The sequence below is a fragment of the Pinus tabuliformis genome, chromosome 3_2 (assembly GCF_031772625.1).
Source record: "Pinus tabuliformis cultivar Carrire ecotype Pingquan chromosome 3_2, CPIR1, whole genome shotgun sequence".
NCBI classification, from domain to species: Eukaryota; Viridiplantae; Streptophyta; class Pinopsida; order Pinales; family Pinaceae; genus Pinus; species Pinus tabuliformis.
In genome coordinates this window covers 1,206,590,266-1,206,617,948 of record NC_142302.1, presented here as the reverse complement: position 1 = coordinate 1,206,617,948, position 27,683 = coordinate 1,206,590,266, and the positions used below count along the sequence as shown (strand labels likewise).

Genomic DNA, 27,683 nt, shown 5'->3' with positions numbered 1-27,683 from the left:
CAATGGTAAATAGAAGAACACTAAGATATAGACTTTCCACATGTTTGACTGGAATCTAACTTCCAATCTTCTCTAGCTATCCAGGACAGTATATATGTACATAGTCTGCTACTGAAAGACTACTTCTTGTCCTACCAGTCGAATGCACGACCTCCCCTCTTCGGGAGAGACCTGTAATAAAGTAGATGTCTTTAACCTCAATCCGTAGAGGCATCTGGTCTATCATAAAGGCATCATCCTATGCACTCCAGTTGTGGATCAATAGTTCGAGCAAGCGTGTGTTGGCTTTCATGTTTGGCATTTTGAAGAATTTCAATAAGCCGCAGCCTCTCAATGTGTCTAGTGCATTTTGGTCATTCATTACCTCATTATCAATTGTGGTATGCTCTCTTTCTCTCCATGTGATGGTCATACTACAAAAAATTGAGTTTCAACCATTAGTTTTTGTGTTTAAACTTTAACTCACGTACACGCGGGTTCCCTCTACCTACCGCACGTGTAGGGATGTCGTATATGTGAGTTGATCACATCCAACCTGCGTGTATGCAGAGATGGATTTTTGGGCATAAATTCCCATAGTCAAAACTTTATGAAAATTTATAAAAACAATCACAAAACATTACAAACATTATTTGAGGGTTACCTAATAACTTTGGTGTGATTTGAATGGTCCAATTGTTCAGAGGTAGGCTTGCTCCTTTTTGATCCATAGCTCTTTGCTCCAAACAAAAATAAAAAAATTATGAGTCCAAAAGTCATTATATAACTTTGAAATTGCAAAATATTTTTTCAAAAATTGAGTTTTGTCTCATGGATTTTTTTACTTGTGGGCTTGGATTGTCGAGAATGGGTTGTTTTTAAGGATATTTTGGAGACTTCTTTGAGATGTTATTTAGGTCCAATGACCACTCACCTGTCATGGCAGGTATTGTTCACTCGCTGGCATATAGGTTAGGGAAAACCATTTTTTCCATTGCATCTTTCATACTAGCCTCCATTCAACGATACATTAGTCATAGGGTCAACCCCATCGTGTCTTGGTTAGAAAACCATGTTCACTCGCCGATTTTTAAATCATGATGCGATGGTAGAGTCATCTGTTACATGAGCATCTTAGTTAGAACCTCGCTGACATTGATTGCCCATGCGGCTATACTGAGTAGGCTTGGGAGTCTTCTTTGGTTCCACCATGACTTGTACGTTGAAGACACATTCTCCTTTCTTTTGTGCTAATTTCTAGCCTTATACCCTAGAGGCTCCTTTGTGTTGAGTTGTACTGCTGCATTGCATTTTGACTATTTTCACCTTTTGGCCTTGAGTCGGCTTCACTTGGACTCGTGTTTAACCCACTTATTTGACCATGTCTTCTACAAAATCAACCATTCAATCACTTAGCTTCTGCAACTTGTCGCATCCTTTGACCCGTGGAAAGAACATCCCTTTGAGTGTCCTTGACTAGTTTTGCCTCCCTGTATTGAGCATAGGAATGTTCCCATCCCAGGAACTAGATCATTTGTTTCTCTGACACTCGTTCTTTCCACTGTACTATAGCATTCTTTTATTCTTTTTCTAGCTTGAAGAAAAAGACAAAAAAAATTATATATTCCCAAAAGAGCGGGAACGAGACAACATTTCCATATTTTGTTGGCAGTTAGTGTTGGGTGTGGAAACTGATTATCTTCTATATTCAAAGGTATCGCCACATTGGACCCCAGTTCGAAATGGGGGCGGCAACGCCGCCCGTAAAATATTCGCTGCAAGGGGGGTCCAGGGGGGGCGGCTGCGACCTTTGGGAGCCCCCCCCCTGGCGGGGGGTTTCGGGGGCAGCACCCCTAAAGCTAAAAACAACTGTAAAATTGCCTTGTAAAAGTATAGTAAGTTCTAGTCAATCTGGGTTGTTCATTAGGCGAATGATCTGACGGTAGAACTTATGTTTAGTTTAGGGTTTTTTTCCCTAGAAGGCAACCCCTCTCTTTGTATGAGGGCATTGTATTTGAGGCTGTGTGATAGATGTGTATTCTGTGAGTGGGAAATAGAGAGGTGAGACTGTGAGAGAAAATAAAGGATATTACAGCGGATCTGCTGTAGGTTGTGTTTCTTCATTTTGCTGGATAATAGAAAGGAAGGACTGGCTGTTCGGGGTGGACGTAGCCCAAACTGGGTGAACCACGTATATCTGTGTCTCTCTTGTTTTATGCGCTTTCTGTGTTTATATTTCTACAATATTTTATGTGTTCCATTGCTCCATAATATATAATTTTCTAACAGTTAGAGTTAGTCGTGTCACCCTTGAACAAAGCACTCAAAAGAAAGTCTCTCCTCCATTTTGGGTGGGATTTAGTTTGACATAGGTATGCCTTAACCTTGTTATTGAGTCAGTACTCCTATGATTGGTTACCTCTTCCAATCATATGGATAGTTTGCTTATGCCTCCTACATGATGAACTTATACAGAGTTATTATATGCTGCCATGTAGTCATCATTGAGTCATGCTTTTGTTCAAGGGAAGCAAGCATGAGTCGGCCTCTTTGTCGTGTCTCCTAACTTATTTTTTCATTCAGCGATCCCTGGTTGTCAGTATCATGTTTTTCATCACATCAGTTATATTGGTCCTTTGCTCGTGCTGGTTTGAGAAGGTCTCCATTGACTTCTTGTTGGCTGGTCTTGTCCTTATCAATGACGACATATTGCTCTAAGGGCAGGCCTAGAGCTGCACCCTAGCCCTATTTTCATTATTGATAGGTCACTGTGTGCTCAACATCGATCAGTATCATGGGTCCTTGACTGAGTGGTTTCCCTTGTGTTTGACTTCAGCTTTTATTATCACACATTGGGATTCGTGCAGTGCCTTGTTTTCCATTTGACCCTATTGGTGGATTCCTCATCTCTGTGTCAGCTTTCATTATTGGTTGGTTCATAGGGTTTCTATCGTGCGCTAGATACATCTTGTGTACACCGGAAGCGTGCTTCGGTTGGGTTACTACATCTTTTTCATCTGATTCCTTCCACATTATTGGCCTGCAGGTTATACTCATGCTAGATTGATGAAGGATGCCTTAATGCCTTTCTTCTAGTGAATATTTTCCTATTGACTACAACTAATTTTCTCTGGGACAAAGATCTAGAGTCCATTTGGCAGTATCTTGGGGTTTGCAGTCATCAGTGGCAGATTCCTTCACTATCGATAGTGGGAAACCATCATTGTCCCTTGATTGATAGATTCTTCAAAGTGTTTGACTTCAGCTCATTTATTTGCACTTTTTAGATTGTACTGGGTACCTTGACTCTCATTTTCATTATCGGTGAGTAATCTCACGTTTGTTAACAGTATACATCAATGACCGGTAATAAAATGATTTCTCATGTGGTCAACCTCAAATCATTTATTCCCATTGTGTAGAAATGTATGGCGGCGGTCGGTGAAGACCTCAGGTTGCATCAGAATGTCTTGGTTCACTTGTCAGTCACTCCTGTCGCTGCTAGTTGACACCATCCACCATATATGTTGCAGTTCTTCACATCGACATCTTATACGCTGGCATCCAAGTTACGATGTAGTATCATTTTATTCCATCGTGTTCATTTGGTACTATTGGGATCAGTTTTTGACATCAGTGATCAGATTCATTGATCGTCTTCTTATATGTGATATTCAGACATGTACTTTTACGATCACGATCAGATGATCCATTATGTACTTTCAGTTCTTTTTACTTGTACACATATTGGATTCACTTGTACTTGATATGCGGACATGCTTTATTTTCTCTGAGCATGGGTATGCCCTCCTCAGACAAAATTTTCTTTCTGATCTCTTTTTGATGGATTGGCAGGCTGAATTCTGGTGAAGTCCTTCTCAATTTCGACAAGATTATTTCCATACACTTAATACATTTCGGCCATCATGTACCCCTTCTGACCTCATATATTAGGGGGCATCTGTTATAGCGCTATTTATCACCCTTGGTATTTGTAATGCTTGGTTTATGGCCTAGGGCAACCCCTCCTTCCAAACTTGGTTCAAATATATTAAAGACAGTGTTTTATTCCCTGTATGCTACTTTGCCTTGAGATAAAAGCGTGTACACATGAGTTAGTCAATACCCAACTACGTATATGTGTTAAAACACTTAAAAAATTAAATTTCCTTAATTATGTGTGGAGTTCATGGGTTTTACCTGTTGATTACCTCCTATTGCCCATGGCCCAATGTTTCCCAACTAAAAAACTAATTGGGAGAAGTATAAATAGACTTCTATAGGAAGGCCTTAAGGAGAAGAAGTGATAGAGTTATTATACTGAGATTATTCCTCATTGAGTCTAATGAATCCCTGTGCCTCATGCACTTCCCCAAGCTTTAGGAAACCCTTGTTTCCTTTATTATAGATATTCTCCCTCTTGCTTGAGAGAGAATGGTGTTGGTTATGGAAGAAGATTGTTGAAGGTTGGGATAGGATGAATCCGGAGGACGGTTCCCCTTGGAGCCAGAAGAAGAAGACTCAGATTAATTCTCTACATGTTATTTATAGCTTACTACAATAAAAGAAATGTTGTCTTGTTTCCGAAAATAACTTTGTTTATGCATCAAATTGTGTTGTAATTCATGTATGAATTTTGTTTTGATGTATAACTAATCATTAGCTTATATGATATAAAGTCAAATTTCGTGAATATGCTTTACTTCTATACTACTATGTATGTTCGAATTGAATGATTTTCAGGTATGAAGAACATCAGGAGTTGCAGAGGGTTTGAACCCTGCGGGACCTACTCGAACGAAGGAAATCCGGGTACAATCGCTCTTACGTAGTTTGTTTATATAAGCATTTTGTCTGAGTTGTATGTGTGTTTATTGTTGTAGTCTGCTTCTTCTCTGTTGGAGTTCTAACCCAGAGCCCTAGGGTACTTATTCCTGTAACACTAACTAAGGCATATTCGTATATATTAAGTGATCTAGATTATAGTTGCAAAATATAATTTAACACTCATATTTGTTATTAAAAATTTTGGGGTTCTAAATATTAAACAATATTCAATACACTTAGAATATAAAGTAAACGAAAGTATAAAGCAAACAAAAATATGTTGTAGAAAGTATATTCAACTTAATTCACCTCATAGCTATTTATGTGTAATTAAATAGAAAAAAGTATTAAAACATAAGTAAGAATTAGGAAATCAACTTTTTAAATCATTAAAATACATAGTTTCCTTATAGCCATTGCCATTAATATAAGATATTATTGTATAAAATATTTTAGCAAGATGACCTACATCCATGGGCTTGGTAGCAATGTGGTAGACTATGTTATCTCCGATCTCCCTCTATACAGTGAAATAACAAATTTTGACATCTTAAACGACCACAAGCCTAACTCTGATCATAGGCCTTTACTTATAACTCTCAATTTTGTCATGCATAGAGATTCCATAGAAGATAATCCTGATAGCCAAAAGAAGTTAATCTTTGATAGAAATATAAAATATCTCTTTCTAAATGAATTAAAAACTAATTAGCTTCCTTTATCTAGTATAGGCAACATAGAAGATCTCTATCATAATTTTACTACAACCCTCTCATATTCTATTAACAAGTTCTCAATCGAAGTTTCAAGTAATAAAAGAAATAGCAAAACCAACCCATGGTATGACAAAGATTGTAAAAGTGTGAGGAGAGCAATTAAGGAAGTTGTCGAAGAATCTCTTAAAATTGGAAAGATAAAAATATACAAAGCCCTAACTAAAAGGAAAAAAAGGCAGTATATTCGTAAAAGACAAGAGAATCTCTTACACCTCTCTAAGGTAGCTCCTAAGAAATTCTAGAGGTAGATTCTAACTAGGAAAACTAAATATAATAATAAAATTTCTTTACACGACTGGAATTCCTATCTTAAAAAACTTTATGAATCTCCAAATGTCATGGATAACTTTGAAACCATGCTCACAACAAAAGAAGTTTTCTCATTAGAAGACATTGATTTTGGGGTTAATCGCTTGGATAATGAGAAAGCTAAAGACATTCAAGGTTACCAGGCGGAAATCTTAAAAATTGGAGGTCCTGTCCTCATTCCCCACATTCACAAGATTTTCAATCAAACGGTCAATCAACGGTTCCCTAAACCATGGACTCAAAGCCTCATTATCCCTATTTTTAAAAGTGGGGATACAAATAACCCCTCTAATTATCGAACAATTATGATCATCCCTCTCCTAGCCAAGTTATATGGTATTATTTTGGAAAGGAAGTTGAGCATATGGCTTGAAAGTGAAGGTAAGCGTGATAAAGGCCAAGTGGGTTTTAGAAAGCAACACTCAACAATAGACCACCTTGTTACGCTTAGGATCATTGTGGAGGAATGTCGCAATGATACATCCAATCTGTTTTGTTGCTTTGTGGACTTTAGAAAGGCTTTTGATACGGTTCCTAGCAACAACCTTTGGAACATATTAGAAGAGCTAAAGGTTCCTTTTGAGTTGAGAGTTGCCACTATAAGGTTAAACGAGAATGTAATTTCCAAGTTAAAGAGTAATGAGGGGTGGCCGAAAGATATTAAGTTTAATATCAGAGTTAAACAAGGTTTCCCCCTCGCTCGTACCCTATTTGGCATTTCCATCGACAAGCTAGAAGGTTGTTTAGAGGAAGCAGGATGTGCTGGCACAATCTTAGCTGGGATAGTCAATATCATTCTTCTCTACACTGACAATATTGTTCTTCTCACAATTTTTCAGCTGAAAGATCCCCAAATGTTCGTCAAGGCTTCTCTGCAAAGAGGTGGAGTTGAGACTAGAGATGTGGTGTTGAACGAGGAGTTGGGGTTGTGGGTTCAACTCTACTTACCCTCTTCCCACCTCCAATAACAAACAAAAAAGCACTGCCTCCTAGTAATCGTGTATTTCCATGGCGGAGGCTTCTGCCTCGCCTCTCCTATGTTAGAGTTAACACAGTAGAAAATTTAAAACAAATAAGACACACACAGCATTCAACCATGAAACATAGAGATTTTAACGTGGTTCACCCAACCAATCTGAGCTATGTCCACCAAACAGAGGCATCGACAATCTTATTTCTCAACAGGAGATAACAACAGATTTTCACATCTGGAATTCTTTTTCCTCACACCTTCTCATCACACATATCCTCTACAGGCTTACATTTTTATAGCTGGGAGTAGAAAACTGAATCATAAAGTCACTCACAACAAATCTAGGATGCAATAACTCCTCATCATGAATAAATGGAGTTAATTTAGCAACAAATCCTATTGTTGTCACATTCATGAGGTTTTCTCCAAATTTAATTAACAGAAAATATCAACAGTCTCCAACTTGACAACAATTAGCTTGATACCTTGTTCCATTATTATTTTATCTTTTCTGTAAGCCAAGAGAAGCCAGACACCATCGTAGCTTCTTTAACAAAACTGGTTTCATGAACATGTCTGCACAATTTTCCTTTGTATGCACTTTTTCAAGAGAGACTCCCCTTTCAGTGATAACCTGTCTTACAAAATGGTACTTGATAGGTATATGCTTTGATTTACTATGATAGGCCAGATTCTTAGCCAAATGAATTGAACTTTGACTATCACAAAATAACTTGATGTTGTCCTGTAACCTACCAAACTCACCAAACAAACCTTTCAACCAAACTGCTTCTTTGCATGCATGTGAAGCAGCTATGTATTCTGCTTTAGTAGTCGATAAAACAACAATGTTTTGTAGCTTTGACATGCAGCTAATAGCTCCACCTGCAAGAGTAAAGACATACCCTGAAGTTGACCTTCTCTTATCCAAATCACCTGCAAAATTGGAATCAACATATCCACAAACAAATTCACTACTCCTGTTATAAGTGATACAGTAATCACTTGTGCCTCTCAAATACCGAAGCACCCATTTCACTGCTGACCAGTGTTCTTTTCCTGGATTTTCCATATACCTGCTGACAACCCCAACTGCATGTGAAATATCTGGTCGAGTACAAACCATCACATACATCAAACAACCTACTACATTGGCATATGGAATTCGAGACATATATTCTTTTTCTTCATTTGTATTAGGACATAAACTTGAAGAAAGCTTAAAATGGGAAGCTAAAGAGACTGAAACAGGCTTCACATTGTTCATACCAAACCTCAAGAGTATTTTCTCAATATAATTCTTTTGAGATAGCCATAGCTTACCCTTGTTCCTGTCTCTGAAAATCTCCATGCCCAAAATCTATCTTGCTGCTCCTAGATCTTTCATATCAAATGTCCCGGCCATCTGAGCCTTTAACCTGTTGATCTATGTTATGCTTTTGCTTGCTAAAAGAATATCGTCAACATACAACACTAAGATAATGAACATGCCATTACTTGATTTCTTAAAGTAAACACAATGATCATATTCACTTCTAATATAGTTTTGACTCATCATGAAAGAATCAAATTTCTTGTACCACTGTCGAGGCGACTGCGTCAGAAAATACAATGATTTCTTAAGTCTGCAGACAAATTTCTTTTTGTGATTTTGAACAAACCCTTTCGGTTGTTCCATGTAAATCTCCTCATCTAAATCTCCATGTAAAAATACAGTTTTAACATCTAGTTGTTGTAATTCTAAATCAAGTAAAGCAACTAATGCTAACACAATCCGAATTGAAAATTTTTACAACTGGTGAAAATATCTCATGAAGGTCAATGCCTGCTTTCTAAGAAAAACCTATCATGACCAGCCTCGTTTTGTACTTATCTTCTTTATCATCAACACCACTTTTCAATTTGTAAACCCATTTACATCCCACGGTTTTTCTGTCTTTAGGAAGTTCTACCAGATCCCATGCAGCATTCTTGTCTAATTCCTTCATCTCGTCATTCATAGCTTCTTTCCACTTACCACTGTTAGAACATTCTATAGCTTCCTGATAGCACAAAGGTTCATCATCATTAGCTGTTAAAGCAACTGAACTAACATAATCATCATACCTTTTAGGAAGACATCTGATTCTTGTAGACCTCCTTAAAGATGTTTCTGGTACTTCCACAATTTGCTGATTATTATCTATAGGAACTTCTTCATGATCAGCATCTGAAACAGGTTCATGATCTGCATCTGAAACTTGTTCATGATCTGAATCTGAAACTTGTTCATCTGGACTATCATCAGCATTTGAACTGGTTTCAAACTGAATGTGTTGAAGCTTAGATATATTATCCTGTTTCAATTTATCATCTACATCTGGATTTTCAAGTGAAGATTCATTAAATGTAACATCTCTGTTAATGATGATCTTGTGAGTAGTAGGATCCCACAACCTGTATCCCTTAGTCCCATCACCATATCCAACAAAGATATATCTTTTTGATTTAGGATCTAATTTAGAACGCTGATGTTTCGGAACTAGATCATATGCATCACAACCAAAAACTTTCAGTTTATATTAATCACATGGATAACCTTTCCATACCTCTTGACGAATTTGGCATCCTATCGCAATTGATGGTGATCGATTTACCAAGTAACAAGATGTAGAAACCGTTTCTGTCCACAATTCCTTCTACAAATTGGCGTTACTAAGCATACTTATTGCTCTCTCTAAAAGAGTCTTGTTCATGCATTCAACAACTCCATTTTGCTGAGTATATACAGTGGTTTTATGTCTTTCGATCATGTTAGTGTCAGTATCTTCATCCCTCCGTCAGTGATCAAATTCTCTTGTTGCATTGCATGTTAGGTGTCTCACCTGATCAACTGCATTCCATTAGGGTCATGGATCATCTGATGGTAGTGGCTTATTATACATTTTCCTTCATGTGTTGGCCCATTTTCATTCATCTAGATCATCTGGAGTCAATTTTTGTCTTTAAATCTGTAAAAGTCATTTTTAGGGTTTTAGGTCCCATTAGGTCTAGGGTTTCGTCAATAAGGTCTTCAAAATGCTTAATAACAGTCAGCGGGTGCATGAGGAGGTCAAATAAAGTTTCAGCAACAATAATTTCCATAATCACTCACTTAGTGATTGATTTTTCCTCAAAACCCTGTTTTGAGGAAAAATAGAGTATTTTATGTTTTTATGTATAAATTTGATGTAATTTCAATTTTTCATATGTAATAACTTCAGTGGCGACCTTGGTCACCCTTCCAAGCTTCATCAACTCCACCACCTGCAAGGCAAACAAAAAATCAAAGCATTCAGTTCATCAAAGGAAAAAATAAAGCAAACTGCCCAAAACAAAGTTTGAAAAGCAAGTCAAATGCAAACATTACAAAGTGGGTTTTTGACAAGTGAAAAATTAAAATATTTTGTATATAAACCATTTCTCATGTTTTAAAAAGTTCATTTTCATCTAAAGGAAAAAGAGGGAACAAGAGAAAGGTGGTGTTGGAGAAGAAGATCAAAATCGCAGCAACTTAGGCAAATTTCAGGGGCGCGGCGCATTGGGTCGTGGGCGCGTTGCATAGGGTTGGCGCGGTGCATTGGGACGCCCTCTGTAGTGTTAAACTTACACTGGCATGGCACATTGAAATGGTGCAGCACACTGGGTTTGTAGCCTGGCGCATAGGGATTCAAGCCGGATTTCACCTACAAACTCTCCCAAATTTTAAAATTCGCTCAATCCTCAGGTGTTCAAGTAAGTCAAGCATTCTTCCACTGCGAGTGAATGAGTTTCTCTTAAAGTTTATGGTGATTTAATGAGAAAAATTTGAAACCCTACCCCCTTGCAATTTTTGCCAAAAAATAGTTGCATTGGGTTTACAATTTGTGTTTTTGTTGCCAATTCCACTCCATCACTCCCTCACTCTTTGATTCCCTCATTCATTTTCCAGTTTCATCAACCCATTCCCTAATCCCCATATCTTTAAATTTACTATCTCCATATTCCTAACTCCCACTATCCCAAACCCTAGTTAAAGATCCCCAAACCCTAATTGTTGTCCCAGGAACCTAAATACTATTCCCTAAACCCCCTATTTCCCAAAAAACTTGTCAACAACATTCCCAAAACCCCTCATACATTCTCATCCTTGATAGAAAAAACCTAAAGACACCATAAATCTCTTCATACTCATCTAAGAAAACTCAAAAATTGGCAAACATGTAGTTTGATCCTTCCTATGACTGAGACGAGGAGACACTCAGTGATTCTTCTAGAGAAATGCATGCACCAAGGAGACCTCACAAGGGTGGTAAACATATACGAGAGGAGCCTACTTCACTTGCCGAGCTACAGGCCTATCCTCTTGCTGTCACATCTTTTCAACACCAATCTTGTTATCAGTTCTATGAGATGGTAGAGAGAGTCCAGTACCATCATGAGTTGGCTAGGTTGTTTGTGCTCCATCTTCATAATGGCCAAGTCACTCTAGCAAGTGTGACATTCACCTTGACACCAGAGGCTATTTCTCTAGCAACTGGCATTCCAAATGTTGGTGAGCAGTGGAATAAAAGGCAACAGATTGATAGAGAGCATTATGAGCCTTACATCAAGGCTAGTTATTAGAGGCATCTCAGCAGAGTTTTTCCCTTGAGATATTTGAAGGACATATATGCTCCCTTGATGAAACTCATAATTAAATATTTCAGTTGTGAAGGCCAGTTTTCTCGTCTGTATGCTTATCATATCAGATTGTTGATGCACTTCACTAGGGTGAGAATGATGAATCTCCCCTATTTTATTTGCAGAAACATTGAGAATATGACCACCTTAGTGCATAGAAAGCCTCCCCAATAGTAGTTAAACAGTATATATCATTTCGTACTAATCAAAATTGTGGTCATGCATCAGCTTGGTTTACAGAACATATCATGGGAGGATTTCATCTCACATGAGGTCTTCATAGGTCCTCAAGTACCCCCAGTAGTTTTTCATGAGACAGGAGCACCTTCACATCAGCAGGAGATTCATGAGACACAAACCACTAGTGTGCCAGTGTTTGTCACCTATCAAAAGGGCACTAGAAGGTTGTTTGCAGCGGCAAAATGAGTATTATCTCCACCTAGGGTGGAAGGGGTCTTGTTTCCTCAATCAGCAGAGCAGGTACAGGACAAGGGAAAGTGGCCATTACATGATGAGGGGCCTTTAGGAGGGTAGGAGACAGATTTTATTCTTATTCAGGGTGATGACACCGATTTGGGCTCACAAAGCTCAAAGCTTAGAGAGATCATTCAGGAGCAACAAGATGACATTTAGCATTTTTCTCTCAACCTAGAAAGAGCCAAGTGGATAATAAAATATCTAGAGCAAAGAAACAAACAACTAGAGGATCAGCAAACTATCCTGGAGCTATGAAACATACGAGAAAACTGGCAAGCTGCCAAAAGCAGGAAAGTCAAGCTCACAACACTTGAACAAGAAATCAATGCTGATCATGAATCTTAGCTTGAGAGGGCAAATATCCACTTGGAAAAGATGCTAGAGAAGGCCAACCGAAAGAAAATATGTTGAGGCACATGGCCCATCATTACTTGGCAAGAAACAAAGTGTGCAAGGCAAGAATAAGGAACTTGAAGGCCAAGTTGAAGAAGGCATCAAGGAGGCGAAAAGAGAAAGATAGACTTCAGATCTTGGCTAAGGTTTCCTTGGCCCAACACAAAACTTGATGAAGGACACTCAGCCCAAATTTCAAGAAATTTGGGACACTTTTTTCAAATTTTCAATTTTTGGTTTAGAAAACAGGTTTTTCTACCCGATGCGTCGCGCCACCTGGCGCGCGCTTTTGATGGGGACCTCCTTTTGAGGAAAAATCAACATTTTTGGATTTTTCATGGAAAAATATGCATGCCTACAAATGGGCAAGAAATTTTGACAGGTTTTGAGCTTCCAAAAAGGTCAAAAACACCTCAGAAATGACCTTTCTGCCCCTTTTTAGACACACAGGAAGCAGTGTTGCGAGAACTCAGTTTTGGAGGGGCAAATGGAGGCCAAAATCAGAAATTCCACTTGTGCTAGAAATTGGACAGGTAGACCTTTCCAACAAGCCCACTTGGAAAAATTTGGACACGGTGAAGGCCTCCAAAGTCAGCTGCAAAAAGGTGCTACGCATAGGGAAATCAACACGACACATTAGAGGAATTTTTCTCATTTTTGGCCAAAAACTCTGTTTTTCGCCTAGTTTTTTCATAGTTTGACTTTTATCCTTCTAATTGTCAAACGCATGATGTAATTTGATGTGACATGATGGATTTTAGTGTAATTATGCTAAATTTTCACTCTTAGAGGTAGATTCATCCATGAAAAGGTAGTTTGCAACTAAATGAATCAGTTCCCTAGTTTTTAAAGGCAAGCTGTTCCACTGCCTACCTTTTAATTCTCAGTTTAGATTTTGTTAGAATAGCTCCTAAACTTATGAGCTCGACCCCTAGAGGCTAGGATGAGTTGTTGGTTACCTATATCTTGTAATTTTTCAGTCATTAGCATGGTTGGACTTTTGGGAAAGCTTGGAGCTTCATTGTATATTCATTTCAGCAGTTTGGCTAAGGAATAGACCAGGGTTTGCAGCACTTTATGGGATTCATGTGGCATCTTGCTTTGGTATTGTGTTTTCTTCTATAATTATAAGTTTACATGTGTTTTATGTATGTCATTATCTCTCTTTGCTTCATCTTAACTAAATCAAACAAGGATAAAGGTAGAATACATTGAAAGTGCAGTGCTCTACCTAGGGTTTGTTTAGTTATCTATGTTTTCAGCTGTTTGAAAAGGATCCCTGAGTTTTTCATGCCCTTTTCAACTCCTCACCTGTCAAAAGCTCTCCATCTCACTCAATTTGAAGTACCAAATCACTTGCCTACCTTGCCCCATAGAGATCTCTTCAAAACTGAGCCTCATTCCCTGGACCCAAATCTGCCTTTCACATTTGAGCCAAAAAAACATCATCACATTCAATCAAACACCTCTGTACACATACCAATCCTAAAATCAGTCATCACATCAATCATCTCAAGCTTTCATTGGCCATCTTTTCTGATATTGACAAGGAGAGAGCCCTCTCTCGACCTGGTAGGGCTATCTACTAGGTTAAGCGTGGTTTGATGTTGCCATAGATCCTACCTTTCTCAGCATGAGGTAGATTTAGGCACTAACAAATCCCAGCATCCTTGCAATAATTATCAAATTCCTTTGAAGTAAACTCACCACCATTGTCAGTTCTTAAACATTTAATGGTTCTTCCAGTGATGTTTTCAATTAATGCTCTAAATTGTTTAAAAACTGTGAATACATCAGACTTCTTCTTTAACATGTAGACCCACACTTTTCTAGAGAAATCATCAATAAAAGATACAAAATATGACGATCCTCCATATGAGGTTGTAGGAGATGGACCCCAAACATCAGAATGAATATAATCAAGGATTTCCTTAGTAGTATGTTTTCCAGTTTTAAACTTTTTCTTGCTTTGTTTCCCAAATAGACAATGTTTGCAGAAATCTAACTTAGAAGATTTTAAACTAGGAAGTAACTTACGATCAGATAAAATTTTTAATCCTCTTTCGCTCATATGGCCCAACCTTTGATGCCATAAATGAATAGAATTATTGTCGTTTTTAGATACTGTAGAAGCATGATCTGACTCTTTTCTTCCTTCTAACTGAAAAAGATTTCCAACCTTCATTGCTTTCATTACTAGTAAAATTCCTTTATAAACTTTCATTACTCCACCTTGAATAAAGGTTTTATATCCATTAGTGTCTATTACTCCTAGTGAAATGAGGTGTTTTCTTAATTCAGGTACATGTATTACATCAGTTAGAATTTTATTTGTCCCATCAAACATTTTAAGCTGTATGCTTCCAATTCCCACAATATTACATGAGACATCATTTCCCATGTAAACAACTCCATCATTGATTGATTTATAAGTTTTAAACCATTCTCTATGAATGCACATGTGATTTGATGCACCAGAATCTAACAACCAATGTTGATCATGATTAGACAAACTAACTGATAACACTTCATCACTCATACCTGAAATGGATGTCAAACCTGTATCTGTCGTGTTTGCTTCTTTCTTCTCTGTCGAGGAGTCTTCTTTGGATGTTTGTTGTCCCTTCCAACAGTCCTTTTTCAAATGTCCCGATTTGCCACAAAACTAGCACTTTACCTTACTCTTCTTCCCTTTCGATTTTGAACACGAGTTGTTGTGCTTACTGAAGCGTCTTTATTTGGACAACCTCTAACCATCATTGCTTCTGATGTAGAGTTTTCTAAATTTGACCTCTTCCTTGTTTCTTCGAACAACAGAGCTCAAACAACATCATCAAATTCAAGGGTTTATGATGAACTAAGACTTATAGAAGTAACAAAATGATCCCATGACTCGGGCAACGAGCATAATAAAGTTACAGCTTTATCTTCTGATTCAAATTTTACTTCTATACTTTCTAACTGTACCAGGAGAGTATTAAAGGTATTTAGATGATCAGTTATCATCATACCTTCCTTCATGCGCAAGCTGTATAACTGTCGCTTTAGAAGAATCCTATTGGTTAAGCATTTTGTCATGTACAACTTTTCAAGCTTTGTCCACAAATCGGCAGCAGTTTTCTCTGACACGATGTTAAACAAAACATCATCCGCCAAACACAGTCGAATGCCGCTCAGTGCTCTTTCATCCAAGTCACTCCATTCATCATCTGTCATGGTTGTCAGGCTAGGAAGTAACTCCATAAGGCAAAAATGATTCGTGTATTATTCCATCAGGTAGGTCTTCATTATATACATGAGGGAGAGACTGTTCAGTTCATCTCTCGCTGACTGTTCATATTACTTATTTATCTATTTACATTTATTCACCCAATCATGAGGATTAGGTGTCAACATTCCCCCCATTAATCTGAAGGGATGTTGGTGAGTCCAAGCACCATTCTGAATCGTTTAAGCTTTTCTCTTCCAAGCGCTTTGGTGAAGATGTCTGCAATTTGCTCACTTGTGGAACAATGATGGATATGGATTGTTTTGGCCTCAACATGATGTCGAATTAGATGATATTTAGTATTGATGTGCTTCGTTCGATCATGGAACTTTGGGTTCTTGGCCAACTTTATTGCAGAGGTATTGTCAATCATGAGTGGAGTTGATTGTACCTGTTTTACCTGCAAATCTTCAAGACTTTTCCTAAGCCACACAATTTCTTTTGTTGCTTCAGCTGTTGCCACGTATTCTGCTTCTGTTGTGGAATCTGCCGGAACTGATTGTTTGCGTGATCTCCAGGAGACAACTCCTAATCCAAGACTCATAGCATATCCTGAAGTAGATACCCTAGTTTCTTTGTCTCCATCGATGTCTGAATCAGAGTATCCAATCAAGCTGAAGTCGTCCACCTGTGTATACTTGATTCCAAGGTCTTGAGTTCCCTTCAAGTACCTTAGAACTCTTTTTGCAGCAGACCAATGTCCCTCACAAGGCTTTTGCATAAACCTAGAGAGGATTCCAACAGCAAATGAAATGTCTGGTCTAGTAGTAGTTAGGTAGTTGAGACTTCCTATAAGCTGTTTATACTTTGTTGCATCCTCAAATTCTTTTCCTTCAATAGATGTGAGCTTTAAGTTTTGTTCCATTGGAGTAGTAAGAGGATTGCATTCTGTCATGCCAAACCTGTTCAATATATCTCCAATGTATTTATTTTGAGAAAGAAATATGGACTTCGGATGTTGGGTTACTTCAATGCCAAGATAGTAATGAACATAGCCCAAATCAGTCATTTCAAAACTTTTCCCCTATTCCTTCTTAATGGATGCAATGTAGCTTTCATTGTTCCCTGTCATCAAAAAATCATCTACATATACCACAAGATATACAACTATTTTTCCAACTTTCTTGACAAATAAAGTTGCATCATCAAGATCATAATGTTTGAAATTGAGTTTCAAAAGATGCTCAGTTAGTTTTTCATACCAGGCTCGCGGTGCTTGTTTGAGGCCATACAAAGACTTCACAAGTTTGCATACTTTATGTTCATGTCCTTTCACAACAAATCCTTCAGGTTGGGACATAAAAACATTCTCTTTTAGATCTCCATTCAAGAAAGCAGTTTTTACATCCATTTGATGGACTTTCCAACCGTTCTGAGCTGATAGGGCAAAGAGTGTCCGGATGGTAGCCCATTTTGTTGTGGGGGAAAAAGTCTCCTCATAATCAACCCCTTCCTTCTATGCAAAACCTTTTTCCACAAGCCTAGCTTTGTGCTTGTCAAGTGAGCCATCAGCTTTATACTTGTTCTTGTAGACCCACTTGTAGCCAATTAGTTTGGTTCCAAATGGAGGATCAACTAGCTTCCAAGTGTTGTTTTTTATGAGGGAATCATACTCCTTTTGCATTGCTTCTTTCCATTCATCATGAGAAGTATATTTTTTGAAGGAAGTTGGTTCAAAATCTGTAAACAAGTTCAATTCACAATCATAAGAAACATCCATATCAACAGGTGAATTAGAGTCATCCACATCACCTCCTTTTTGTCGGTTTGAATTTCTAGTTCCTGTCTTTCCAACTTCATCAGGATGAACACTTTCAAGTGTCTTTGTCAGCCACTTTGGGGGACCTTTCTCAGATGGTCCAGGCTACTCTGTTGATTGAGTTGGTACTAAATCAAGATTGAGTCTCCCAATTCTATCGATCACATCACCTAAAGCATCATCCGTTGTTGGAGTTTCATGTGGGGGAGAGTGTTCTTCAGAAGAAGATTCCACATGTTGATCTAGTATAGGAATCACCCCTTCAAGATGTCGAATCTGATTATCAAATTCTTGAAATGATTTTGCTTTTGCGAATCTATCCAACCGATCAAGTTGCCGCTCAACAACATTGTCAGTTTTGGATGATTCAAGAAAAATTACATCTCTAGATACAACAAACTTCTTATTTACTTCATCATAGAGGCGGTATGCTTTGGAGGTGTTTGAATACCCCAGAAAGATACACTTACAACTTCTAGCACCAAGTTTGTTTATATGTACCTTTGGTATCAAGGCATAACAGGTGGAACCAAAGACCCTGAGATGCTTTAGTGAAGGAACATGTCCATACCACATTTCATATGGAATCTTGTTTCTTATAGCATTAGATGGACATCTATTCTTTATATATGCAGCACATAGAATAGGATGAGCCCAAAACATTATCTTTACATTTTTGAAGAAAAGCATGGATCATACCATATTTAAGATTGTCCTATTCATTCTTTTAGCTACACCATTCTGTTGGGGATTATAAGGCACAGTTGTTTGATGTTTGATCCCATGTTGGCGAAGTTAGTTTTCAAATTCATTTGATGTGTATTCTTTTCTATTATCAATGCGAATAGACCCAATATGAGCTTGTGCATCATTTCAATCCATTTATGAAAATTCTTGAATGTTTGAAAAACATCAGATTTGTTCTTCAATAAATAAACCCAACACATTCTGGTGTAGTCATCAATAAATGTCATGATATATTTATTTCCATTTGCAGAAGGAACAGGCATTGGACCACATAAATCTGAATGAATGAGTTCAAGTTTTCTATGTGCTCTTGAATGTGAATCATGAAAAGACTGTTTTCTATGCTTTCCTAGAATGCTAGCATCACATTGCTTAAGTTTCCTAAGAATTGTATGCAAACCAGCAACACCATTTTTCTTCAACAAGCGGACACTGTCATAATTCAAATGTCCAAATCTAGCATGCCATAATAAACTTGATGGAAGTGTATCGTCTTCATGATGAGAATTTTATGAGAAATGTTGTGCACGAGCAGAGGTTCCTTGCAGCTTGAGAAGCCTTTCTTCTTCTATTCCCCTCATGACAAGTGAGTCGTCAGATGCTTTTCTTACCTCAAGCTTTCCATCAAACATATGGATGGAGTTACCTTGCTGGTGGATGTGGACCAACGACAACAAGTTTCTCTTGAGTTGTGGGAGATATAGAACATGATTCAGAAGAAAGTCTGGAAGAGCAGACAGTTTAAGCCTGATTGTGTGCCAAGCCCTAATGGCTTGATTTTTGATTGGTCTGCAAAGTATACTGCTCCATCAACATTGTTAGTGAAATCTTCAAAAAAATATTTTCTATGAGTCATGTGGCAGGTTGCTCCTGAATCAAGCAACCAATCACTTTTCCAAGAAGCAAGTGAAGCATTAAACAAATCTTCATTTACTCCAATGTTACATTGTGCCACAACATAGTGAGCAGATTCAGGTGCTTTACCTTTGTCTATATCATCAGTTTTACCTTTCTGTTGGTTTCTTTTCTGCTCAATTTTGTCCCATGGTAGTTTTCATGTAGAGGTATTATGTGATCCATTTCTTTTGCAGCGAATGCAGTGCAAATCTGCCTCTTCTCCTTGAGAATGTCTACCCCCCTGCCTCTGAAATATCTTTCTCTTCCTCTTCGACCACTTCTTCCTCTTGAAGAATCTTGAGCAGGATGCTTTTCTTTATGAGCAAGGTACACAACCTATTTAGAAGATTTAGGGGTTGTCTTCCTTCCAAAAGCTTTCTCTCTTTCAGCAAACTTTTTCACAAGAGAGTCAAAGGTGATATCTTTGAGATTTCTATTTGCTTGCAATGACTCAAGATAATTGGAGTAAGTAGGATAAAGTGGCTTGAGAAAAGTGATAAGAGGAATATCCAATTCAACCTTGGTGGATTTGATATCATGCATTATAGACTTTACTTCAGATGCAAGAGCAAGAGGATCATTATTTTGCAGTTCAAGAGTGAAGAGTTTAATCATGAGTTGTATAACTTAAAGTGTAGAATGTGAGTCATTGAGTTCTTTTAGCTTTTGTAAGGCTTAAAAGGCAGTTGAAAATGACAAAATATGGCGACTCACCTCTTCATTTGCAGATGCTGCGATTAATGCATAAGCTTTGTTGTTCTTGTTTTTCCAAATGACGAGCTCTTTGTCTGAGGTACACTTTTCTGGTTCATTGTCTCCGTCTCCAACACACACTCCTTTCCACAACTCATTGAAAATGAGGGTGTGTTTTATCATCCGGGACCACTTAGGATAGTTCTCCTTGCCAATGAAAACTATTCCCACAATAGATATGATTGAATGCATACTGTAAAAAAAAGCTTTTGCTGGAAAAAATCTATGTACTGTAAAAATACTTCTACTGGAAAAAATCTGTGTACTATAAAAATACTTCTGCTGATAGAAAAATACTTCTGCCAATATACAGTAAAATTATACTTCTGGTGGTAATTTTTAACAAATTACAATTCAACGGGGAATTCTCTCCATAAAGGGCTTTGTACTATCTTTGTCTTTAATGAAAATATAAAACATTTCCCAAAGAAATATTCAGATCAGGTATGCACTCTTCAAAAAACATTTCAAATCTCTTCCTCATAATTTTTTTTTTTCTTTTGGTTCCTGTGTAGCGCGTTTCACTTACTACTAAAACAGAAAGAATTGAAATTTTGTGTACAGCTTTGCGTACTCTGCTTCATAAAGAAGATTCCACATCACACAAGCAGCTTAATTCATATTACAGGTAGCGTAATATCATATTTAGGCAGCGTAAATCACACAGCATTCAACGCATATGCCATGAACAACTCAATACAATGCCAAAAACAGCGTATAGCCAAAAAACACTCAACATATATATATACCAGCGTTCTTCAAAACAGGAGCAGCATTCTCCACCAGAGCAGCGTTCAAATCAGCGGAGCAGCATTCTTCACAATCGCTGCTAATCTCACATGCACTTCTAAATCGCTGAAGAGGGAAATCAGTTTTCAAAACCCTTTTTTTTTAAATTAGAGATTCAATTCAGATCTACTATTTCTTTGCTCTAAAAATGCGAATCCAGGAATGGCGGCTTTTTAAGGTGCCTCATGTAAACAGCAAATGAAGAAAGAGAGGCATCTCATGTCTGATTCGCATACCTAAAAAGCTCGAAATATTTTTTACCTAAAACATTTCCAGGTAGGAAAATTTCACTGCGATTTACTGCAACATCGATGACAGCCTCATGATGGCTCTTGGGGCCACACAGCAAGAGAACCATCCTTTGAAACCAGAACAAAACGCAGCAAGAGCTATTCCACCAAAACGTCTTCAAAAAATATTCCAGAAGTCGTCCCTCTCTCAACGCTTTCTGAATTTAGGCAGTAAGAATAGTGAACAGACTATGAACACACTGCGCAGTAGACAGAGAGGACAGAGGGCACAGTAGACAGTGGACAGAGAGCAGTAGACAGTGGAGTTACAACTATTTTGGGAGCTGGCTCTGATACCATGTCAGGCCAGGTAGTAACTCCATAAGGCAAAAATGATTCGTGTATTATTCCATCAGGTAGGTCTTCATTATATACATGAGGGAGAGATTGTTCAGTTCATCTCCCGATGACTGTTCATATTACTTATTTATCTATTTACATATATTCACCCAATCATGAGGATTAGGTGTCAACAATGGTGTAAGGCTATTTGGCTTTTCCCAACAGTGCCTTCGCCATGCCTTGTTACACGAGTAGATCATACATTTTCACTTTCCATATTTCGAAGTTGTTTTTTCCATTGAACTTCTCAATCTCAAACCGAGCACTTTGAGTTTTTGCCATGTTTAATAGCTCGTGTCACAAAAATCTCCAATTTCAAAAGGAATTAGTTTTGATTAAAAAAGCCCTTGCCTTATAATATCATGGCATATTACAATTTAAAAAAAGAATGAAATATGATATAGTTATAATATCATATATAATTCAAATCGACTTTTTTATGTAAACAGGAGACCCATTTGAAATTGTTTTTTTAAGACCCATTTCAAAAAACGTTCCAAATCAAATATCAATTTTTCAATGGTTCAACGTGGCATTTTAATAATCGATGTTAAAAAAAAAACTTGAAGTCACCGTGCAGCTCACCTTTCACCGCTGCAAATTCACCAATCGATTTGAATCTCAGCAAAACGAAATCACCGTGCAGCTCACCTTTCACCGCTGCAAATTCACCATTCAACGCTGCTTTTAACGCAGCCTTAACGAGCCAGAAATCACCGTGAAATCACCGTGCAGTTCACCTTTCACTGCTGCTTCAGTTCAACACCAGTTAATAGCCTTCTCCAAACTCCGCTTTGCATAGCTCTGGTCTTCGATACACAGATCTCACTTCAGCCTATGTATGAATCCAAAATCGACGCTGCCTGAGTCGTTCAACTATCCAGTTTATGGTCCATGGCATACACCCTCCAGCTCATAGTTTACTCCTCGCTTTAGCGTAATGTTTCGAAAAACAATAGCAGTCACTGCTTTCATCTACATGAAACTCGATTGGGCATTCACGCACGTTGCCTTCCTTCACGCTGTAGATCAAGTAGCTTCCACGTAGATGAGAAGAATTCAACACTGTATCCACAGCAGGTTGTCGATCAGCACCTCAAGGATTGTCACCACAACACCTTTGAAAACACTGTCAGATTGAATCAATGCAACAGTGAGCTCAACTAGCTCTGATACCAAGTGTTGGAGTTAACACAACGCAAAATTTAAAACAAATAAAACACCCACAGCATTCAACCATGAAAAATAGAGATTTTAACGTGGTTCACCCAACCAATCTGGGCTACGTCCACCAAACAAAGGCATTAGCAATATTATTACTCAACAGGGGATAACAACAGATTTGCACGTCTAGAATTCTTTTTCCTCACACCTTCTCATCTCACATATGCTCTACGGGCTTACATTTTTATCGCTGGGAGTAGAAAGCTAAATCATAAATTCACTCACAACAAATATATGATGCAATAACTCCTCATCAGGAATAAATGGAGTTAATTTAGCAACAAATCCTATTGTTGTCACATTCATGAGATTTTCTCCAAATTTAATTAACAGAAAATCTTGACATCCTGCCCTGCCGGATTTACACAACTTTACCCTCAAGTTGGTCGCACATCCGTGGGTGCAATGGTAGTGTCTGTGGCTTATAGATTGGCTCCGGAGCACCGCCTCCCCGCCCCCTACGACGACTGCATCGAGGCTCTCCAGCGGGTGAGCTCCCATGCGGTGGGCGGAGGAGAATTCGCACACGATCCGTGGCTCAACTCCCACGAAGAGTTTTCCGAGGTGTATCTGCTGGGAGACAGCGCAGGTGCCAACATCGCACATCATGTGCTCTTGCGGTGTGGCGGTGTTGAAGCGTGGAGTCCCATGAGAGTCAGAGGGGCCATTTTCGTGCAACCTTATTTCGGTGCGGAGCAACGCACACGATCGGAGAACGAGTGCCCGCCTGACGCGTGTCTCACTCCGCAGCTTAGTGATGCGGGTTGGCGGTTGTCGCTCCCGGTGGGCAGTGACAGAGATCATCCATTCAGCAACCCTTGGAGCCCTGCAGCGCCCAAGCTGGAAGAGGTGTCGTTGCCCCGATTTCCGGTTGCCATCGGGGGCAGAGATATGCTCAGAGATCGCGGCCATGATTACTTGAGTTATTGAAGCAGTGTGGTATGAGTGTGGCGGTTGTGGTGTTTGGGGAAGAAGAGCATGCATTCTACGCGCTCAAACCTAACTCTCATTCTTCTGAACGCATGATGGAACAAATCTCCCTTTTCATCTCCTCTTCTCATTCAGAGTTCACGATTCATATTGCAGACGTTGCCAGATAGATGAGGTCGTGTAGGGGATGGTCTTTCCTCTTCTTTTTATTTGGGTTTGAATGATTACTTGTTATGACATAAATTTTATGTTATGACATATTTTTATGTAATATGATTATTCATTTTATTTTTAGAAATAGTATTTAGATGTTGTTTATACATATGACATGTGAATGTTGTTCATGAACATAGTTAAATAGATGTTATTCATAAACATTGCTGGTACCAGATTAATACAATAAATAAGTTACAGAAAAAAGACTTTTTTTACTCTAAATGTTCACATTGCATGTTGCATGTAGATGTTGTTGTGAACCTAGCTAAATAAATCTTATTGATAACCATAACTAATACTAGATTAATATAGTGAACCAAATAGCTAAATAAATGTTATTTATAACCATAATTAGTATCATAACTAGTATATCAGATTAATACAGTGAATCATATTTAAATTCACTCATATTTAAATTCAATATAAATGAATTATATTTAAAAAATAATAATAAAAAATATATATTTTAACTAAAACGAAGTTTTTTTGTTTTTGTTTTTTAATGTGCACTTTACATTTATTAAATTTAGAAGTTTATTTTATAATTCAGTATGATGTGTAATCTTGTTTATTTTTCATCAAAATTGAAATTTTGTTTATATGAACTTTTTTTAATAAAAAAATTAAATAACAATATAAAATATCTAAATAATATTGATTCATAAATTTAAAAATGAAAAGAATTAAATCCCTTGGTTTCATATTAAATCTGTATTTAAAATAAATATATGCAAGATATCAGACAGAAAGTAACCCTCCACCTCACCCTTCTAACTCAGGCATGGATCCCTTATTGAGGTCTTACTTGAGCAGAGCTAGCTCTTCATGTCATGCTTGTAAGACGAAAAAAGGACGATGGCAGCCCGGTGGTCGAGAGTTCGTTACCTCTCCCGAGGGTTCTTCAAGTTCCTCTCCTTATCAGTCGAGCCGATGGCGGTCTTATTAGTCGAGCGTGCTTACGCACCCTGTCGGTCCTCTCTTTTGGGGTAGGGAGAGTTGTTCGTCTCCTCACACGTTACCTCACCCTCACCCTATATTTCTTCCCAGCCTGAGCTAGTAAGGTCCAATAAGGCCCTTCTCTTTCTTCCCCTCAAAGTGCCCTTATTCGTTCTGAACTTCCATCCAGGCAAGTTCTGAAACCGCCACTTATTTCCAGATGGCATGTGTTGCAACTAATTGCAATTAGCTTTGTAATCACAACACATAGCTACTCTGTCGGAAACCCTTCGGTTGAGTGTCTCAAACCAATACAATGGGTTATAATGGAACTAGTCAGTATGCTGGTGCTGATCCAACTGCGGGTTTAGTCACGTCACTGTACAATAATATGGGATAGATGCCAGGCATTTGACGAAACACCGGAATAGGCAGAAAGAGTGAGTACTGCCACCTTGACGCCCTGTTATCCCAACATGTTGCAAATGGTACTTACGACAAAGCGCTTCATGGGTGGATCGAGTGATATACCTTAGACAACTAAGGTCCTTCCCTGAACATATCGAACTTCCCCTTTGCCAGGAGCTTTCTCAATATATCTACAATGAGCTGATCTGTAGGAATGTACTGAAGAACCACTGCTCCCTTTTAGACCCTGTCTTTGATGAAGTGGTACCTGATATCAATATGCCAGGAACAATCATGGAACACTGGATTCTCAGAGAGTTTGAGACAACTATGATTGTCACAGTCAATCACGGTAGTGTCCAAAGTCTTATCTGTAAACTCTGCTAATAGCTTGTGAAGCCATCTGGCTTATAAACTAGTAGAGCTGGCTGCCATGTACTCTGCCTCTGCTGAGCTAAGTGTAATTGAAGCCTGCTTCCTGCTAAACCAGGAAACCAGACATGAACCCAAACTGAAGCAACACCCTGAAGTGCTCCTCCTGTCAGTAGCACTACCTGCCCAATCATAATCTGTAAACCCATGTAGCACCAACTCTCCATCACCAACATACCTAAGACAACAATGCATTGTGCCCTTCAAGTATCAGCGCACATGTTTTGCAGCAACCCAATGAACCTACCTGGGCTCCACCATATACTGGCTCAAGGTGTTCACTGCAAAAAAAGAGAAGGTCTGGTATTTACCAGATACATGAGGGAACTTCTCAACTCCCTGTACACAGATGGATCAATCAAATCTGAATATGAATAAGCAAATGACTTCCTATTTTCTACCATAGAAGTAGCCATGGGCTTACAGTCCATCATCTTCAATATCTTAAGAATCTTAACTACATACTGACCCTGTCGGAGTAAGACCTCACCTAGACTCTGCCACACCTCTAGACCTAATCAATAGTGCATCAAGCCAATGTCCTTCATATCAAATTCTCTGGCCAACTCTGCTTTGCACCATGCTATGAGTTTCTCTAAACTTCCTGTAAGTAGAGGTATACTTGGCAACAGGAGCAAAATGATCCTTTTAGTAAACTACCTCTTTTTGGGATAATCCTCTCCTGTTAGTCGAGCATGCTTTCGCATCCTCTAGCCACAAATCGAGCTTTTCACTTCTCTATGCTGCCATCTGTTGCATGCTTAACCTTGTACAGCCACCTGGAGTCAATCACTGACTTCCCCTTTGGTCTAGGCACAAGCTCCCACACATCATTCTTCATGATGGAGTTGTACTCCTTGGGGGGTTGATATCTTCAAAGGGTTGCGGCATCCTGCCAAACCCACTAACCTGCTGCCTCCTCAAAACTAGAAGGTCGTGCATCAATGATGGAAGACATCAGTGAGACATAATTCGGAAACTGATTAGGGGGATGACTTACCCGAAATGAAGTCTTAGGAGCTCCAACTTGCTCCTGTGCATCCTGTAATGTCTGGGTAAACCACCTAGGTTTTCTGGCTAAACTGGAAGGATGGCTTGATTGACCAAAGGGAGATCTAGGATGTTGCAAACTCCGATAAGGGTTTCATTCTAATAGTCTATTGCAAGCTCCAATAAGGGTTTCATTCTAATAGTCTATTGCAAACTCCGATAAGGGTTTCATTCTAATAGTATGTTGCATACTCCGATAAGAGCCCCCCTAGTCCCATTTCTCTCTGTCCAGAACATTGCTCCATCCTGCCCTTCTTGTTTCCGTCCCCCCCCGGGCAAGTGTTGTCCTTCCAGGGGTTTCCCAGGTCAAGGGGTCCGGGTTCCCCAGGGCTAGCCTCTCTCTTGTATGGGTAATCTGTATGTCTGTTGTAGGCAATGACCTCCTGACAATGACTGGTTTACAATGACCGGCTGGCTCTGACTGGCAATGATCGTCTATCGGCTGACCTTCTGGCTATGCAATGACTGGCTATGATCGGCTATGATGATTGGCTATGATCTATGACTGGTTGTATGACTTACTATGACTCGCTGGTAATGATTGACTATCGGCTGGCAATGAGACCGGCTGGCAATTCCCTTCTGGCTATGCTTGGCTATCGGCGGCGATGAATGACCTAGCTATGACCGACCACTGGCAATGACTGGCTCTAGCCCCTGGTGCAGGTCAGATCTAGAGTAAATTATTGATTCGCTGAGAGTGTTAAGTGGCCGCTTATCGACAACCGATCAGCATAAAGTACTTAAATTTGGATTTTATAGATAATCCGTGTAAGGTCCAGATACACGTCGTTATCTAGAAATCGTACTGGAAAAAATATATAAATATCAAATTCACAATACTCGTCTTAAAGTTTCAATTACTGGACATCTCCTCATCTTAAAGGTACAATTATAGACATTACATGTATTATAACCACGACTTTACACCTATTGATGTCATATGGATTATACACTACATTTTTCAAAGACTCAAATGGGTAAAAGTGGGAGGAAACATTATCTTTATCTTTTCAATGTGGATTATGCACTTTTATAAGGAATAGTTTTTTCCAAAATGCATTAAAAAATTGAGATATTTTGGATGATGGCTAAAGATATGGAAGTGAAAATTTTGAATTATATTTTAAGATTCATTTAAAGGTTTAGGAGCACTCCTTTACATTAAAATGGTAAAATTTTGGGATATCTGGGATTATGACCCAGGATATGGAAATGAATGTCTTTA

General features: G+C 38.6%; 1 pseudogene; it reads left to right on the top strand.

The window, feature by feature from the left end:
* LOC149185096 (strigolactones hydrolase CXE15-like) overlaps positions 1–23,583 on the top strand; it is a 127,446-nt pseudogene extending 103,863 nt beyond the window's left edge.
* Positions 23,584–27,683: the final 4,100 nt, after the last annotated feature.